This window comes from Benincasa hispida, chromosome 8 (genome assembly GCF_027475165.1).
Source record: "Benincasa hispida cultivar pf3 chromosome 8, pf3_genome.v1.1, whole genome shotgun sequence".
NCBI classification, from domain to species: Eukaryota; Viridiplantae; Streptophyta; class Magnoliopsida; order Cucurbitales; family Cucurbitaceae; genus Benincasa; species Benincasa hispida.
The window spans coordinates 21629130-21637555 of record NC_143485.1 but is presented as its reverse complement, the minus strand read 5'-3'; positions in this window follow the sequence as shown (position 1 = coordinate 21637555).

Below are 8426 nucleotides of genomic sequence, written 5' to 3'. Positions count from 1 at the left end.
TGATGTGATATTAAACTATAGGTTATAAATATAATATGATTATATTTATTTCTAATTAAACAATTATAAGATAATTGTTCGCGATTTTTTCTCCGTAACCAAATGAGATAGTGGGAGGTTGCAATTAGTTTTCATAACTGAAGGATAAAATGAAAATGGTTTTCATTTTGCAAAGAGATCAGATAATCGCTCCCCGATTTAGTACACTGCCCATCGTCTAGTAAACGAAAGCCTACACGATAGCTCAAGTTGTCCTGAATGATCATGTACACGCGCGGATTACCTAAACGATCACATAGACTTTTCTAAACTATCGCGTGCCCAAGCGATTTTACTAAACGATTGTCTAAACGATCAGACCCTTTTTACTAAACGATCGTGCACCTTTTGCTAAATGATCAAGCACCCGTCTATCGATAGACTTTAGATATCTCCCACTTGCTTGGTCGTGGTAAACGATCATTCCTTCCTCCTTCCCTCTACCAAATCCAACAGAGCCCACACCTCTTGGATTCTCACTCCGAGAATACCAAGGTTCCAAGTGGTTGTGTCCTCTTTGCTGCCAGTTCGTGAGAAGTTCGTTTGGTGGTAGACGACAGCGAGATTTTGTGGACGATAGACCTGACGATCTCAGCGACAGCGAAAGTTGCTAACTTGACGAGAGCAAGATTTAAAGAGAATAAGAGTTCTTCAACTGGTATGTCTCTTGTTCCTTTGTATTTAAGTTTTGTTCTAAGCATGTCGCAATTTGTTGTTAAATGCATAACTTGTTTGTTTGATCGTGGTTGCGGTATTTCTGTCAAATGAATTTTGGAACGATCTTGCTTCCGTTTAGAGGTACTCTTTGATAAGAGTTGCTTCAAAGCTATTGTTCAATTAGGCATGAGAATGATAGAAAAGCAATAAAGGTTTATAATGAAGAACCTTAGTGACACACGTGTTAGTTAATTACAACGAGAATTGGGTTAATAATTGGGTGTGAGAAAATATTAAGCTCGAAAAAGGATACTTGAACATTAGGCTTCTTGGCTTATGTAATCAAGTTAATCGGTCGAATGGTTAATCAATTGAAACTATCGGTCTATTGGATGAAGTCAATATTGGGATTGGTGTCCTAATTCTCTCGGAGTCTCGTTGTTTTGTAAAGATACATATTGTTTAATGAATAAAACAAGTGTTATTTAATTCTGGCATTTACTCATATCCAATAAACAAAGCTCCTCGGTTATCTTATGTGAACTTAAGCATGTATATGTGATATACAAGTGGATCGTGCCTTAAGTAATAACCTAAATAGGTCTGTAGTATAAGGATTAAGGTGAGATACCTGATCCTGGTGACACTACGGATACGGCCCACTTTGTAGAGGTTTGCAAGTGTTGTAAACTACTACAGATGGTAGATCCTGACCATTCATGTGGAGACGTGCGAGCGGGTGTATCCTATACAAAGAGTTTGTATAAGACCTGGACCACGAGATGACTAGACTCTGTATATAACGTCGTTGATACTAGAGATTTACATCTCACCTAAACGACCATAGGTGACACGACTTCAATCCTGAGTGTTTTGGGCACTCCTGCCTTTGAGGGCGGTCCTTTGATTAGTATGGGTAAGAGTGGCCAGATTGCCAACTCAATTTGGGAGCTGGGAACTCAATCCACAAGATGGAATTCACTCATTTCCCAAAGCAAGAATATAGAGAGATTGCTCCCTTAAAGGCTGGTTCCGGTGCTTGAACATAGTGGCCAACAGCTTTGAGAAGACTCAGTCATAGTAAGACTATGACTTATGTTTATTAGAGGGATTAGTGATACTTAAGGAGACAGATGTAACTATAGGGGCATATCGGTTATTGACCCAGTTGTACTTACGAGCGATCTATGAACGGTTGTCGCACTGTTGATTGGTTAAGATGGACACATAATATATCTGTGGTAAGGAGAGTTCAACTGTCGGTCTTTAGTGGAGTTTAGTCAGTTATTCACGTATCGTTGGAGCTTCGAGCTACAGGTCCATAAGGCCCCCTTGGTAGCTCAATGGATTCAGTTGAGGATCAGTTCTTGGTGTTGATTTGAAATGTTCAAATTGACAAGAGGTATTTTGATTATATATGATATAATCGGTATGATGTATAAGATACATCTAGTGGAGGATTGATATTAATGAAAGAAAAAAATAATGAAAAAAAAGAAAGAAAAGATTCTTTTTTTAAAAAAAGAAAAAAGAAAAAAAAATCGTTGGAAGAAGGAGTGGAAAAGGAGATAAAAGAAAATGTAGAAGAAGAGGAGGAGATGAGGATAATGGAGAGGTTTAGGTCCCTATTTATAGAGCTTCCCAGGTTCCGTAACAAATTAGAAAATTCAAATCAAATAAAAATTTGGTTTAAAATATTAGATTTTTATTAGATTTCCTAATTTGATTCTATTATAATTTCAAATTAAATTAAACAAATTTTCTATTTAATTTAATTTTATTAGATTTTGTCCTCAAATTTATCTTGAAAATATTTGGACATATTCCAAATTTTATTCAAAATCAAATTAAATTGGGGATAAAATTTGAATTTTTTATCTTGAATTAAAAATTTGACCATATTCTAAATTTCATACTAAATTCAAAATTCTAAGCTTTTTTATCTCTTAACCAAATTAAATTGGAGATAAAACTCACAAATTTTCCTTAAATTAAAATTTGGCTATATTCCAAATTTTATTCAAAATCAAATTGTTCAATTTGATATTAAACTATATATAAAATCTCAAATTAAAATTTGGACATATTCCAAAATTTATCCCAAATCTAAATCATCCAAATTTATATTTTTATCCTCACGTCAAACTAAATTGAATAAAATCTCAAATTGATGTAAAATTCAAATTTGGGCATCTTCCAAATTTTATATCAAACTCATCCAAATTTAGGTTCTTATCCCTATTTCCAAATCAACTTGTGGGAAAGATCTAAAATTCATCTCAAATTAAAATTAGGTCATATTCCAAATTTTGTTCCAAATTCAAGTTGTACAAACTTGAGTTATCTTCAATCAAAATAAATTGTGGATAAGAAAAGAAATCTCAATTGATCTTTTATTAAAATTTGGGCATATCCCAAACTTTATCTCAAATCCAAATCAAATTGGAGTAAAATCTTAAATTAAAATCTGACCATATTCCAAAATTTATCCCAAATTCGAGTTAAACTTATATACTAAATTCATAGTTTGTTTGACATATCAATTGAGGTCAAATTCAAAAACAAATATATTTGAATTTTGATTCCAACTTTATATCTTTTGAGATTCATCCACCCATATATGTGCATAAATCTTGAAAGAACATTTGTTGAACGAGAAATTTTGGACCAATCACAAATTGCCACGTTATTCACTAAATTAATGACGAAATTCCAAATTATCAAATTTAGGACCAACTAGGAGGTGACATGTGTCCCAAATTGAAATTGAAGACAAATTTTGATGACACACGTGGTTTTATCATGACCGTTGAATCAGATAAGATTAATTTGACCCAATTTGATATTATTATTTGGTTTAAAAGTCCAATTGAGCCAAAAAAAATATGCTTAATTTAACCCAAATATCAAATAAGACCCAAATCCAATTAGTTGGGCCCAAGGGCCAAGTCCATGGACCAACTAAGCCTAAGCCGATGAAACCCACCTAAGAATTCTATAAATAGAGAAGTTTTCCTCATTTGTGGGGGTTAATAATTCTACACTCCAGGGAGCTTAGAGGAAATTCTCTACAATCAGAAGACTTCTTGACTCCTGAAGTTGACCACGCTTGAAGACTGAAGTCTTTTGAAGATGCATTCTGAGGACTGGAGTCCTTTGAAGATACAAGCATTCTAAAGATTGAAGTCCTTTGAAGATACAAACATTCTGAAGATTGAAGTCCTTTGAAGATACAAGCATTCTGAAGACTGAAGTCCTTTGAAGATACAAGCATTTTAACCACGCTTGAAGACTGAAGTCCTTTGAAGATACAAGCATTCTGAAGACTGAAGTTCTTCGAAGATACAAGCATTCTTCCAAGACTCGAAGCTCAAGAACATCCACACGCCCCACATTTATAGATTAAGTGTACACATTCATCTGATAGAGAATCAGAGGATCAAGTACTAAAGATCAAACAACATCGCATCAAATCAACATCAACATCAACACCAACTCAAATTCAAGTTCCACGAGACAATTTCGCTTGAAATCTCGTGCGAACAGGTAGTATTAGTTTGGGCTTGCATAACACATAAAAGAGAGAAGTTAGAAATACGTTGGAAGGTATTGTTGTGGAAGTTAAGTGTTTTAGAAGTACAGAAGTTAGAAAGAAAAACTAAAGAAAGCTGTCCAATTTGCTCATTGATCTAGCTAGGTTCAATATCTTTCGAGATGCACAAATCTTTTGCACTTGTTCTTACGAAGCAAGTACTTGAGAAAGGTTCTACAAACTAAGAGAGGATCAAAGCAATAATTTTCTAAAGTGTTCATATAGAAAAAGAAAAGAAAATGCATAAAATAAAAGTGTTTCTTCTGAGAATGAGGCTTGATGATTTAGGGAAGAAAATGTCACTTTTTATAGATTTTCATGAGTTGAGGTTTCCATAAAAACTATTTGTAACCCTTTCCTTATCAGTTTGGACAAAAATAATGAAGACTTTATTTGATTTAAGTCGAATTGAAAATCTTGAAAAATCTGGAAACCTTCTTTTTTTGGAAGTTATGGCCGCATGTTGGGTGCAACCTAGGCATAATTTTTGCATTTTCTAGTTACTTTGCATTCTTCCATCTAGAAGGTTGTGACTGCATCTTGTGATCCATCGTGGCACTGTGCTCTACCCAATCCTCTTGATCTCCTCCACTTAGTCCCATCGTTTTGGCTCTATGAATTCCTCTGAGTGTCAACCTCTTGACCTCTGTGGAAAGCCCTCAGTGATCCTAAGTAAAACTTCCTTTCAAATGATGGAAAAACTAACCTAAAATAAGTAGAAATCAATGTAGCGCTGCAACACTATAAGTGGCCACCGCGGGGTGCATGAAAATGTAGCGCTCTATGATAGTTGAAGCATTGCAACACTGTTCTACCTTGCCCTCTTGGGTTTTTGGCATCAAGCATGGTGCCGCAGCTTGTCATTAGCTTTCCTTCCCATTTTTTGACACCTTTTTGACTTCTTTGGTTCCCCTAGGTCAAAGTTTGACCTTCCTAAGGGGTATTTTGGACTTTTTACATCATATTTGGCTTATTCTGCTTTAATTGCTTGTTTCATACAAAATGAATAAATAAGGCATAAAAAAACTCATTGATGTAACAATACCGTCTAAAATCTAAGCCTAAGAACGCACTTTTCAAGTGCTTTTCATTTGTGTAGCCTCCTTACAATCTTTGGAAAATGATAAAAAAAAAAAAAAAAAGAACTTAACTTGGATTTTTATTACTTATCATTTGTAAAAATTGGTTGCGAGGACAACTCTAAGTGCATGTGGCCTATCACATTGTGCTTAAAGAGTGGCAGTTACAGGCACAATAGATAGTCACTTTTTATCATTTCATTTATTTTGAATTTCAATTCGCTACTTGCTTCACTTTTCTTTTTACAAATAAAACCCTAATCAAATCTTTTAAACTTGATTACCTCTCAGTTGCATACTTATTTCTCATTTTGTACTTAAATGAATTTGAAGCTTTGTTAGCCGTTCTCTTGGGTTCGATACTTGGAATACTTTAGTTTTATATTACTTGCTGACAGTTATACTTGCACCTAGGAGGTATTTTCCTTACACTCACCAAGCTTGTAAGGCTTGCGCCATCAAAGTAGCTCTCTCTTATTGCCAATTGTAACTTGTGGCAGCGATGGCCTTTAGCAATGCTCAGGCTGCCTCAACCATTTTGAAGAAGATAGAACCTCATGTGGCTACATCAAAGATAGATTTGGTCATACTGGACCATTTGTTGTAAAACAACTAGATTCGTAGCCAGTCTAGGTATCAATGTTGTGGAATCTTTCACAGGAGCTCCTTGTACCTCTCTCATACCTCGAACAATTACTCCATTCGTTTTTCCTGCAGGTGCCCATCTTCATCCTCATCCCCATCGTCTTTAGTGGTGAAAAAAATTTATTCAAGAATGTCTGGGTTAGATTATCTCAGGTGGTGATGCTCCATCCTCAGCTTTGTCCTACAAGAAAAAAGGTAATAAACATATGCATATAATATCAGATGATGTCCTATTTATTTTTATTGTGTTGCAAATTTCCAGAAATGAGCATAAGTGCTTATGGGGGTCCTCAAATAGATGCCCTTTAATCACACAATCTCTTGTCATCTGGATACATGAGACCAAGTTTGAGCTCAAAATTATTTGTATCAATAAGTGCATGCATGATTCCAGGCTGAGTGATTGGAATTAGATGCCCTTTAATCGCACAATCTCTCGCCATCTGGATGCATGAAATGTTGAGCTTAAAGTTATTTGTATCAATCAGTGCATACATGATTCCAGGCCGAGTGATTGGAATTGTTGGCTAGAAATAACCTATGATTGTTCTTGGTTCCACATGTTGCTCTGTCATGGTTTTAGGTTAGGTCTTGTTTGCCCTTAAGTTTATCCTAAAAGTTCTATCAATCTCTAAATCAAAAGAAACAAGGTTAGCCCCTTACTACGTCACATCCATTAGAAAAAAAAACTAGTAAGATAAAATAAAATATAGTAATATATACCTAAAAGAGATTATATTAGACAAAGTTTTCTCAATATTAAAATAAAGTAAGAACATCGAACCCTGACAACAATGCCAAAACTTGATAACACAAAAGCAAGCGGGACAAACTGTAATATAAAATGGTTCGAGACTGACTATTACCCTTCTGAGAAATTTAGTTATCAAAACACACTAGGGTATTGACTGAAGGAAATCGAACTCGATATTTCCATGAGCAGCGGAAATAAGATCATTCCAAATTACAATCATGAATGAGCATTACAAATTATAGTCATATAGAAACATGCGGTTATACAATCAATATAGAAATTACAGCATGAACAACTACAAATCAACAAGGAGAATACTCTACGAACATTTGTAGACTCGTCTCCATGCTCCTTGCTCACAAACATTCGAACATAACAATCTTGAACACTCGAACAACACGACCGCTCCCCAGCACGAACACCGCGTAATCGTCCTCTACGATCGCCTTAGTCACGAACTCCTCAACAACACGAACTACCTCCACAGAACCTTGACGGTGTCGAGTTGAGTATGACACCACCAAGAAGGTTACCTTGGTATTCTCGGTGTGAGAATCCAGAGGGTGGGCTTTGTTCGGACTTGCTTTGAGGCAGACGAAGAAGGAATGAACAATCGTGTACACGATTAGGCAAGTGGGAGAAGACAGGAACCTATCACATAGGTCAATGCCCAATCGTTTAGCTAAAGCTAAGCGATCATCTAGCAAAAGCTATGCGATCATTTAGCTCATTGTTTAGATCGGTGTCTGTCGCCTACAAAACACTACACGATCGTTTACTAAAACACGTTGTCGCATAGTAAATCCATATTTATTTGACCAGCGCCGTGAGTTTTCTTTTTGCGAGAGAAAATCTCAAAACAAATTTTTGACAAAACTTAATAAAATTAGGAAAATAATTTTCCTTTTAACTCACGGTTACCATGAAAATCTAATAACTACCCACTCATTTGGTTATTAAAGAAAAAGAATTAATTATCCAATAATTAATATTATTATAAATATAAATGATAACCAACTTATCATACTATATTTATAACCTATAGTTTTAATAGTTCATCTCATGAAACATATAAACCATAGTTCTTTTCTATTCCATGGTACTTAATGTCCTTCCTTTTTTTCTTCTTTTTCTTTCTTTCGTTTTTCTTTCTTTCTTTCTTTCTTTTCTTTCTTTTCTTTTTCTTTTCTTTTTCTTCTTTTTTTTTCCCTTTCTTTTTCCTTTTTTCTTTTTTTCCCCACTAACTTACCCTCTTACCATTTTTTTATAGTCATTAAAGTGATTCACAACTTGCATTTGAGGGAACATCAATTTTTTTAATCTCACTGACCCGCCAATAACTTTAAAGGGTGGGGTTTTTTTTTTCATCACAAACTTTCTTTTGTAATCAATGTTTTTCCCCTTTTTTTTTGTTTGTAGAAATGCCCGCCCACGTGGTTTGATTCCTTGGTATATATAAGGATGACCCCATAAAGGTCTACCTATTGTATCGTCACTCGTGCTTGTGCTTCCTGGTCGTCATGGGGGGTCCCAGAAAGGCTTGCAACTCCTCCATCCAATCAACCTAGGATAGCCCCAGAAAGTTCTAACTATTGTATTGCCGCTTGTGCTCGTGCTTCTTGATCATCATGGGGGCCCTGGAAAGGCATACAACTCCCCC